A 12,394-nucleotide genomic window follows, 5' to 3' on the forward strand; every position below is an offset into this window, starting at 1 on the left:
TGCTATCTCGTGCCTGGTGACGTTCATGTAGGACTGTTTCGTGACCGGACAAGCAGCAATTGTTCTAACGTAACGTTTCTGTTCAAGCTAGCATTTTTATACCGGTAACGTAAAGGAACCGTACCGAAACATCTGTCCAGACTGGAGTTCTTATCGGTGTCGTACCGATGTAACTGTATCGGTACGAAATTCAAAAAAGAGCAAGTTTCGTACCGTTACTGTTTCAATACGACTCAGAACAGCTTAAATGTGGACAGGTAAACCGACACGGTATCTATATAGTTAAATAAATATTCTGAAGAACGCACACTTCTTGTTTTACAGTTTAAATACTTTGAACAGCTTTACATTTTACATTGAGCTGCAGTACCTTTATCCTGGCTACACCAAAAAATGCCAGAATAAATTACAAAATAATCTCCACAAAATGAGTGATGATGACTATGAGGTAAAGCGTACTGCAGAGCTGTGCCGCTCTAAAATAAAAAGCGGTAGACCTGGAATCTTAAATGGAAAGCTAGATTTTTTTTTTTTTTTTTTTTCGAATTGGATTACATTACATTATGGAATAACATAAAACGAGGCCCCTGAGTTGTCGAGTTTATTATTTAGGCTACAGATATCCTAAATCAGGTACATAATAGTAATGAATGAACCACATGTTAATGCACTGCCCCATGTTGCAAGGATCTGTACACAATTCCTGGAAGCTGAAAATGTCCCACTTCTTCCATGGCCTGCATACTCACCAGACATGTCACCCACTGAGCATGTTTGAGATGCTCTGGATCGACGTGTACGACAGCGTGTTCCAGTTCCAGCCAATATCCAGCAACTTCGCACAGCCATTGAAGAGGAGTGAGACAACATTCCACAGGCCACAATCAACAGCCTGATCAACTCTATGCAAAGGAGATGTGTCGCGCTGCATGAGGCAAATGGTGGTCACAGCAGATATTGTTTTCTGATCCACACCCCTACCTTGTTTTTTTTAAGGTATCTGTGAGCAACAGATGCATATCTGTATTCCCAGCCATGTGAAATCCATAGATTATGGCCTAATGAATTTATTTCAATTGACTGATTTCCTTATATGAACAGTAACTCAGTAAAATCTTTGAAATTGTTGCATGTTGCGTTTATATTTTTTTGTTCAGTGTGTATATATATATATATATATATATATATATATATATATATATATATATATATATATATACTTTTGCTTTGCTTTTATTTGGTTATGCAAATGCTAGTGTGTTGTATTAGTGCAGGTTAATATGATTTGAAATCCTGATGAAAGTGAATGGCATGAGATTCCTTATATCAATCTCAAATGTTATAATCATGTACATGATTATCAGATACTTTGTATGTATTTGGCTTATCTTTTTTTCCCCCAGCTTGACTCTTCTTGTACATTTGGAATGATTTTCCTAAATTTTTCAGTCCCATAATATACCAGCAAGGCTGTCATCATTGATATACATACAAACAGCTGTGACCTGGAACTGCAGGCCTTTCAATGCATGGACTGACAGCAGCCTTAAAGCACTCATAAGTGGAACCACCTCTCTAAACTAGTCATAAACGTAGCTTTTAATCTCACCAAGCATTAGCACAACAGCAACACCCACAGACGGACAGACTACATTTACATAGTCAGATGTTAAATACTGACACAAATGTTTTTTTTAAATGTTGAATAACCAAAGTGGTCTATAATTTCAGAAATATATGAATTGAGTAGAGTTTTTTTTTTTTTTAATAAAATATGATCATATGATCTGTATTTAATTTGGAATGTATACATATGTTTCAAGGATTATGAGCATGAATTATGTTTTTTTTTATATAGACAAGTATAGTAAAAATTTGATTTAACCTATTACCAAAAAGTCAGAGCATTTGTTAACTTGGTGGTAGGAGCAGGGGACCTTTTAGTTCAGGTGGATGTAAATGCATGTTTTGCCGTGCGTTGGGGCTAGTGTTTGTATTTGTATTTTTTTATTCTTTCCCAAGCTTCCTCTTTTGCTTTATATTTGCATTCAAAGAACGTTAACAATAAGCATTCAGGATCATCGCTTCGCCGCTGTTCCTTGTGAAATATTAATAATTTGTATAGCCTGGAGAAACACTCTGATCAACCTATCAGATGCTACAATTACCCTTCTTTCATAGTCTGCTCTTTTACAAATCAGGGATGCTATTTGCAGAAATAGAGACCATTTACATAAAACTGTGCTACCACTTAAGTATGGATTTACAGCTGTTTTTTTTCCATGTTTAACTTTGCTTTACCATAATTCTTTGTTATTTACCACTGACAAAGGAAGATGCAGCTTTTATATACCACAGAATAGGTGTCAGGGATACAATGTTCATAAACAATCAATCAGGTGAGGGACAGCCCATTTGTATGTGCTACCTCAGATACTTATACAGTTACTTCTATACACAGCAGATATATTCACTTACTTGAATTAACAATTGTGCAGTTATGGAAATCTTGTACTAACACCCATTCAGTGTATCCTGATTAAATAAAACTGTATGACCTTCTTTCAGTTTATCACAGTTTATAGGTCCCATGGCATAGCATGTACTGTATAGTATAATTGGATAGACTGGAAAAAAAAAGACAGGTAAAATAATATTCAGCTGGGGGATTCCTCAGTACCAAGGTCTACACCAGCCCCCTATACATTTCAACCCGGAGTTATCCCTCTGTATGTATGATGTAAGATGTTCGATGGTTTAAATCTAGGTGCAGTGAAAGAGGCGTATTGCTTCTGGTTGCGCAAACTCAAAACACAAGACATTGAATAACCACGTTTCTCTGCAAAAAGACAAGCAAGTAGATGAAATAAATGCGTGATGCACATGGTCTGACGCCGAGCTCCTGCCAAACCTCGATCGTCACTCAACTCTAAGACCTGAGTCGGATCTGTCCCTGCTGCATCTCTGTTGGAACTGCATCTGCAAACATTACCTATTTTTTGCTTGTACCTTTAGAGACCAAACGTTAGGGATCATCAGTTTTGGGTATACTTGAATTATATTAGTTGTGTTCACATAAAAACATTTACAGGTCAGACCTCCATACGTGCGGCAGAGGTAAGATTTTATTTTATTTTATTTTTCTGTGCTGTTGTAAAATAACATAACGGTACCCTTTTGTACTGTAGCATGGGGTTTTCTTTTCGTTATTTTCGTTCTTTGCTCACTTTTTTGTGATTATTGTGAGGCTATGTAAAGGCAGTGTTTTTTTTTTCTTCTTAATTGTATGTGTATAAACATTAGAATGTATAGCTTTTTTTGTTGAAGGCTTAGTTTTACTGGAGCTGTGTCAAAAGCGGTTGAACAGCAGCACTACAAAATGCCTTACTGTAAAATTTATTTTATCAACCAGAGAAGGAAAATGAATAACGTTTAGCAATATTGGTACAGAGTGCATGTAAATGTTTACCGCAGTACATGCCATAGAGGAAAGGGAGGGAGATCAGAATCCGTGTGTGATGACATCTGTATGTAACATTTTTTTTTTTTTTTTATTAATAGAAAATGTCATGTAGTCCAAAACAATTTCAATATTGCAAACACGGTTTAAATTGTATGGATTTAGCAGTGACCGTTACGTTTTTTTTTTTTTTTTTTTTTCTTTTCCATTTAAATTTCTGAACACCTACATTTACTGCCAGGAGCTTTTATACATATCTCATTGAATTACTGGTAGCCAAAGGCTCGTGTAATTACAGCTGTAGGGGAGTGTATTCTAAAGGGGCTTGCTTAATTGCATTCATGGGTGCACATCGTTTACCCAAGAAAAAGTGACTGCTGACAGTGCGTGTTGGTGCTTTGTAACATTATCTGTATAAAGCCTATGCAGCAGAATACTATATACAGTAATTACATAAAGTTGAAAACCCTTTAATAAACATACTATAGTGTCCCTTCACTTCTTTTATTGGATAGTTTCCCTTCCTACACTGCAAAAACAAACAAACATTCATAATGTCAATGCATTCCTGTCATTTTGCTTCTACATTCTTTTAGACCCTCCCCTTCCCACAAAAGCGCACTGGTTTACACACCAGTAAACATGCACACATTGTGCCCACAAAGTGATACCTACAGCGATGGACAAAAGTTTAGCATCACCTACAATTTTATAATTGAGACATTATTATTATTATTATTATTATTATTATTATTATTATTATTATTATTATTATTAATAATAATAATAATAATAATATTTTTGAACTTTTATTTAACATCATGTAATACAAAATGTGTAGGGTGACGAGATTGCTCGAAATTCTGGAAATTCAGTTGTATCGTTACTTCTTGTAAAACAGATTCCTTGATTTAAAAAAAAAAAACACGTGGATTTTAATTAGGTATAGTATACATCATAGTGCTATTCAAAAACAAGGGCTGTCTTTCAGGTTAGCAGTTTACACAATCAAGCAGCGTATTTGTCGAGACAGTCCGTAACGTTTTTAGACTTCTCAAAACTGTTTTTTTTTTTTTTTTTTTTTTTTTTTTAGCAGCTTCTAATCGCCGTTGTCAATTCCCAGACGTACGCTTTTTGCAGTGTTTACTCTCAAGGTCATTCCTGGTTGAAAACAGCAAGGACATGTCGCTGTCGGTACAGAATGCACCAACACGGTCCTGGTCGTGCTTTGTAGCATATTCATTAACACCTTTGCTTTTTGTGTCATATCAAGCAGTAGTTGAAAATGTAGGGGAAAAGATTTTGTCATGTGCACCCTTTGTTATGCTTCGTTAGATTAATTTCGCACATAAATCTGCATTGCTGCAAAGTAATTAATTTCATACGTTATGTATTGATACATCAATCTGAAGAAGGCTATTGAGAGATATTGTATTCCTTAATGTTATAAAGTGCTACTTAAAAAATTACGACTATGGCATATACTGCTATTACTACTAATAGTGTAATACTAATTAGCAGCGTTGGCTGTGCTCACAGGGTAAGCAGATTTTGATTGGTAGTATCATGACCAATGATTACATCTCTCCATTATTGCAAATATGTTGCTTGAGTCTGTGAAGTAAACAGAGAAAAAATAAGAATATTTGCTTTAATCTATGGAATCTGTGGTGCTCTATATTAATTATTTGATGCACATGTACACACCATTGTGGATGGTGTTCCATTATAATGACCTTTTCAGAAAATAGCATATTTGAGTTATTTAATGCACTGTTTGTAACAGAGATGGAAAAACAAAACTTTGTACATGATCTTATCAATGGACTGAATATTACTTTTCCGTGCCTGTACGAGATAGTTGTGACCCGTTTTTCTCCCTCAGCCTCCAGGGAATAGATAATAAAAGATGGAGGAAATTCTTACAATTCTTGGCCTGTGGGACATGTGCCAGTAACAGCTAGTACATCTGGGTCATCCTTCTAGTGGTACATTTATAACACATCACGATAAAGACACTCCATGTAAACACTGTCTCTAAAATGAGCTTCTGTTTTAACTGTCATCGGAGAGTATCAGTAGAGGTTAAATATATTATGACTAAGGGTACACTGCTTTAGTTACTTACACTGCTTTAGAAAAGCTCTCATTTTATGGAATATTAAACTTTCATGTTAGAAAACTAGTGTCACTTGTAGAAATGATACCTTTTGACAATGAATATGGGTCTATGTATATGTTGTACTGTTTTGTTTTGAAATAAACCTTTTATTAGCTTTAGTACTACTGGTTTCACTGGTCCCTTTATCATTGTGAAGTTAAACTTGTATTTTATATACAGGGTTTGCATAAAGTTACCTCAGTTGCGGTGTATCCAGAGTGCTGAATAGGTGCACAAGGATGCAATGAAAAATTGGCCAAAGGGCTGGCAATTGAAGCCCATTGCATATCACATGATTCATTAACTACTATGAGCAGCAGTACATTCATAGTTAATTAACCATGTGATATTCTGTGGGCTTCAACCTCACATCATGTAGGCAATTTTTTCATTACATTATTGTGTTCTCCTTGGCTTGTTCTGTGCCAGTACCCACATTTGTCTCTCTACCTAGGACATCAGCAAGCAAAACAATATATTGCCATTTATTGTCTATAAATTAAATTCAACTTCTCAATCATAAAGGGAGTAGTAGTGTTGCTTTCAGACAAGCAGCAGCAAAACATTTACGTCAATATGACACAGACAAATTTAAGAAGCTGGAAGGTGAAAATGAAAAGAACTTGATTTGAATCACAGCTGATGAGCTAATGTCACGGAGGGCTGAAAGTTGATTGCCTGATGGTACCGAATCATTTTCAAATTGGTTTTCGAAAGTTCTATATAATGTTTGGATGGTGTATCCTATAAGAACCCTAGAACCCTGTAGATCATGATTAGCTGTGGATTTCCACACTGAGGGGGTATAGGTTGCACAGCCAGTATTGTTCAATTAAATTGAGTGTATTGAAAGTAAGTTCTTAGAGTAGTCTGTAGAGTCTTTGAAAGCTGCAGTTCAGTGAAGATTCAGAGAAAGAATGTAAAACAGTCTGTTACAGCTGGATCCAAGGAAAGGAGCCAGGCTGTTGAAAAAGAGTGCTATACATCTAATGACTACTGTAGATTCATAAGGGGAAATTTTATGCTGTGATGGAGGTGTGTTGATGGGTATTACATTGTGACTACAACACGGATAACTTAAGTTTAGTGTTAAAATAAAAACAAAACATAATGGATAACCAGATAATAAGAAATACTAAGAATGCATTGTAAAAATTCAAAATGTTTGGAAATGAATTTTGCTAGCTGAGTATTTCTATGTATGATTGTTTTTTAATACAGTGGTTGTGCTGCTCTATATACATGGTAGTGACATGCTCTGAGTAGACATGAAATACAGAATTGTATCATACACAGCGTATTTTGTTCATCTTAGTTCACGACCCAGCAAATAGCAATATAGCTAACACCGTAAATTAGAAGTAAACACAGAAAACAAATAGACTTTTTGACTGAGAGGAATTCATTAGGACAGTGGAATTTAAAAGCAGCTTTGCTCATTTTATTCATCCCTGATGTTCCTTTTATATCAATGTAACCAGTCAATAATGTGTTACTGATGGCTGTTTCCTGAGACTAATGGCAAAAGCTTTATATAATGAGTCCCAGGATACAGTTTATCTTTATAGTATTTTGAACGTACCACAGAACTGTGGTGTTTCATAGTCTGGTCAACCGGGTGTATTATTAGCCAGTGGCCTTTAAGAGTTATAGTTGTTATAATTCAATATACTATACACTATATTGACCAGGGATTTGTAAATGTTTTCTGGTTGGGTGTGGATTGATTCTTTTAATATATATACTATATATATATATATATAATATATATAATATATATTATAACCGAATATAATATATATATAAATTATTTTCAGATATCTAGTTTGTTTTAATATTTCAAAGTTAGAAATATCTTACTAGGGAACAGTGATCACTTTTCCCTTTTTGTAAGGGAAAATTCTTAAGATTTTACAAATGTGTTTTACACAACAAACGCGGTATCTTATACAGGAGGCATATTAACTTTTATACGGTAGATGGGCCTTCAGGGTATTTCCCAAGTTTCGTTCAAAGAGTACAGCACCTAAATTTGCGAAAGGATTGACCCCCCCCTTGGCATTTTTCTTATTTTTAAAAATGTTGTGGTATTTTTTAATAGTCCAAATTGGTGGAGTGAAATGAAAAAAATAACTTGTTTAAAAAAATTCTAAAAAATAAATAACGGAAAAGTGGTGTGTGCATATGTATTCACCCCCTTTGCTACTAAGCCTCTAAATAAGATCTGGTGCAACCAATTACCTTCAGAAGTCACATAATTAGTTAAATAAAGTCCACCTGTGTGGAATCTAAGTGTCACATGATCTGTCACATGATCTCAGTATATATACACCTGTTCTGAAAGGCCCCAGAGTCTGCAACACCACTAAGCAAGGGGCACCACCAAGCAAGCGGCACCATGAAGACCAAACAGGTCAGGGACAAAGTTGTGGAGAAGTACAGATCAGGGTTGGGTTATAAAAAAATATCCGAAACTTTGAACATCCCACGGAGCACCATTAAAGCCATTATTAAAAAATGGAAAGAATATGGCACCACAACAAACCTGGCAAGAGAGGGCCGCCCACCAAAACTCACGGACCAGGCAAGGAGGGCATTAATCAGAGAGGCAACAAAGAGACCAAAGATAACCCTGAAGGAGCTGCAAAGCTCCACAGCGGAGATTGGAGTATCTGTCCATAGGACCACTTTAAGCCTTACACTCCACAGAGCTGGGAGTATAAGGCTTAAAGTGGAAGAGTGGCCAGAAAAAAATAAGCAAACACGTTTGGTGTTTGCCAAAAGGCATGTGGGAGACTCCCCAAACATATGGAAGAAGGTGCTCTGGTCAGGTGAGACTAAAATTTAGCTTTTTGGCCTTCAAGGAAAACGCTATGTCTGGCGCAAACCCAACACCTCTCATCACCTCGAGAACACCATCCCCACAGTGAAGCATGGTGGTGGCAGCATCATGCTGTGGGGATGTTTTTCATCGGCAGGGACTGGGAAACTGGTCAGAATTGAAGGAATGATGGATGGCGCTAAATACAGGGAAATTCTTGAGGGAAACCTGTTTCAGTCTTCCAGAGATTTGAGACTGGGACGGAGGTTCACCTTCCAGCAGGACAATGACCCTAAGCATGCTGCTAAAGCAACACTCGAGTGGTTTAAGGGAAACATTTAAATGTCTTGGAATGGCCTAGTCAAAGCCCAGACCTCAATCCAATTGAGAATCTGTGGTATGACTTAAAGATTGCTGTACACCAGCGGAACCCATCCAACTTGAAGGAGCTGGAGCAGTTTTGCCTTGAAGAATGGACAAAAATCCCAGTGGCTAGATGTGCCAAGCTTATAGATACATACCCCAAGAGACTTGCAGCTGTAATTGCTGCAAAAGGTGGCATTAGAAAGTATTGACTTTGGGGGGGGGGGGGGGGGGGGGGGGGTGAATACTTATGCACGCTCAAGTTTTCTGTTTTTTTGTCTTATTTCTTGTTTGTTTCACAATAAAAAATATTTTGCATCTTCAAAGTGGCAGGCATGTTCTGTAAATCAAATGATACAAACCTCAAAAAATCCATTTTAATTCCAGGTTGTAAGGCAACAAAATAGGACAAATGCCAAGGGGGGTCAATAATTTCGCAAACCACTGTATTTTAATGAGCTATATTAGTGGCCCAAAACTCAGGAACCTGCCCTACAGCGGCCTGTTCCTGCTATATCTTTGTTAAATTCTGTGATGCTGGAGTTAAAGTGTGGTGTAATTTGGTTCCACCACTATTCCAGATCATAAAATATATAAAAAATGTAATAATGTTACAATGAGAAACAAAAAACAATATACAAGCTGATTGCATTTCTGATGGCACCTTCTTAATTTACAGAGGATTGCTTAAGGGCTACAAGTCAAGCTTTTATTGGTAAGTTTTTTTTGATAAAAATAATACCTCAGTAAATGTATACCACTTTCCCCTTACTGTATGCATTTGCTATGCTTTACATTATTAACAATTGCTTACACAATGTTTTCTCATACCGTATGTAACTAGGATTTACAATGCATACCCAAGTTTGTTATACACCAAGTAAGACACATGACAAACTCCTAGTTACTCTGCAACTACTTTCAATGAAAACCATTTATGGTGTAGAATCTTAGGACATAGGTTGCCTTCACTACCATTGGAACACTGACACTAGAACAACTGTTTATTGTGGAGTACTCACAATCCTCACATGAATCCCAACACAAATGTAATTGCTTGTCAATTTACGTGGAATAAACATACAGCCTGTTCATTCTGTTAAATACATTGCATAGTAAATTAACACATTTTTAGAGAAAGATTTTAAATACAATGAAACCTGAAATTATTAACAACGAAATATTACTTTAAAAACAAAATAATAAGAGCTCAATGCTGAAGTCCTGAAAAGGTTACCCTAATATGCCATGCTTTGTCTTGATCAATGTAACTTTCCCCAATAACCTTAACCTTTTTGGAGAGCAATGCAGTCCTTCAAAATTGGAAATCTCTCACTTAATCTGAGGCAATTCACTTAATACACCCATTTTTACAGCAGCAATCATTACCAATAACAATCATGTGTACTCCTGTTTTATTTGTTCTCATACTATTGCATTCCCCTTGTTGCTTTTGGTGCTCTAGATCATAACATTTGACTTCATCTGTTCTCAGTCTCAACAGTACATTGGTTAGATTATACCTAGAGAGCTAAACGCAGTTTGTTTCTATTAATAGGTTGCTTCCTTTGAACTGCACACTAATGTGTTGTGTCCAGCAAGATTCTATTTCAGCTTGTCTTAGTTTTAGTAATGCCCTTCCAACCTCCTGCTTGGCTGTCCCATGTGCATACAGTGCAATGTGGATGCTGAAGACACCATCATTTGGTGAAACTGTATGGATTGTTGATCCTTCAGCCTGTAGTAAGATGTGTCTAACCTACAGCTTGCTCCACAGAAATAAAATAAAAAACAATGACATTGTTGTCAATCTCAGTGGTGAGACTTTTAAAACAGTGTCAGAATTTAAGTATCGATCTGTTTTAGCTTGATTCTCAACAGATGTTTGATACTCACAAAAATTAATTGATTAATGACGTTCATTTCAAATTGGTCGTTGTGTGTCTTGGTATGGATGTAGCACATTTCTTCATGTCAAGCACCATCCATAAATATTGTGGAGCTTTATCTTAGTACATGCTATTTCCGTAATAATATTTAGGTAACAAAATGTAATTTTGTATTCTTTATTTAAAAATACATGGAAAAGGGGATGCTATATTTATGGTCGTAAATGCCAGTGTTGTCAGTCCAACACATTTTGTGTTAATTGGAAAGATGATTTCTGCAATACTGAATGTTGAGGAGCATGTACAGTACTCTTCAACCTGTGACTGTAATATTCACGAGCGTATGAATATATGTGAAGCCCTAAGATTGAAGTTAGGATATGCATAAGATTTGATAGGGTTTGATACCACATAGTGGTTTCACGCAGGCACTGCAACAGTGTGTCATACTGCACTGAATCCTGCAGTACTGCATATCAAGACTGTCAGGTAATTCAATCAGTAAAATATACCCTGTAAGTATACCTAAATGTCAGTGTAGAACAATATTATGCTTATGTTGTCATGTAAAACAGGAAGTACTGTATATTTGATTTTTGAAAGCCATTGGGTTGTCCATTTGTGTCTTCTTTTTACTATCTTTTTGTTTTTAAGTGTTTAATCTTATGTCATTATTGTTAGTTAGATAATTTACTGTTCAGTGTTGTTTTTGCAGGGAAAGTCTTACATTCCTCATGTAACATTAGTCAAAGAATATGATCGGGGTCTGTGTGGGAGTTGTTGTTGAAGGGAATATATACAGGGAAGTCATTCCAGAAGTCGATCAAGGTTTGGAAAAAAGTATTACCCTGAATCTTTTCAAGTACTGTAAATAACACTAGACCAAGAGAAAGAAAACGGATGATATAATTTGGGGTGATAATTGTTGATCAGCTTGCAATGAGGTGAGTTTTTTTATTGTTGAATATGGTATGCATAGTAAAATCAATTTGATCTGGCAGCTGCTTTTCTTAATCAATTTTCTTTAAGGCTTTCATATCTCAGGGTGAATTCAATAAAATGGTTTTGTTGGGCTCTCGTCAAAAATATCACTGAACCCAGCATAAATGTGTGTACAAGCTTACAATCACCATAGCTGGGCTGATGCATGGGCCAGGGAGGGCCCCACTCTGTAATAAAATTTGATTCGAAAAAAAAAAATATATATATATATATATATATATATATATATATATATATATATATATATATATATATATATATATATATATATCATGACAAACATGAAGACAAACAATTGAGGCTGAAGCTGGCTTCTTAATCGCCTGTGTCTTATTCATGTGTTTCTTATTCGCCGTTTCTTGTTCAGACTTTGATCTGCTCCAAACTGAATGACTGGCTTTAAGGGGTTAAATAACGTTGGGCTGCTAATTTCTCTGTGGAAATTTATAGAGGGGCAGGTCCTAAACAATATTCATTTATTTTTTGTTCAGCCCAGCACTGATTTAAAAAAAGAAATGAATATTGTTTAGGTCTGCCCCTCTATAAATTTCCACAGAGAAATTAGCAGCCCAACGTGATTTAACCCCTTAAGTACACTGTTACTTATTCAACTATAATACATACATTAGCATGTGTGCCATGTTTGCCAGCTGTTTTGACCCTGAAATCAGTGTTGGGCTGAGCAAAAAAAAAATACT

At 36.0% G+C, this 12,394-nt stretch overlaps 1 protein-coding gene across 2 annotated transcripts in view; it reads left to right on the forward strand.

Moving 5' to 3' along the window:
* The first annotated feature begins 2,820 nt into the window (after positions 1 to 2,820).
* LOC121315528 (visinin-like protein 1) overlaps positions 2,821 to 12,394 on the forward strand; it is a 39,601-nt gene continuing 30,027 nt past the window's right edge. Inside the window, exons 1-2 of one of the 2 annotated variants that reach the window (XM_041249695.1) lie at positions 2,821 to 3,117; positions 9,485 to 9,520. The gene's annotated coding sequence lies outside the window, so the exon portion shown is untranslated. The remainder of the gene's footprint in view (positions 3,118 to 9,484; positions 9,521 to 12,394) is intronic. The other variant, XM_041249694.1, reaches the window with a different exon arrangement.

Source organism: Polyodon spathula, chromosome 5 (assembly GCF_017654505.1).
Source record: "Polyodon spathula isolate WHYD16114869_AA chromosome 5, ASM1765450v1, whole genome shotgun sequence".
In the NCBI taxonomy this organism is placed as follows: domain Eukaryota; kingdom Metazoa; phylum Chordata; class Actinopteri; order Acipenseriformes; family Polyodontidae; genus Polyodon; species Polyodon spathula.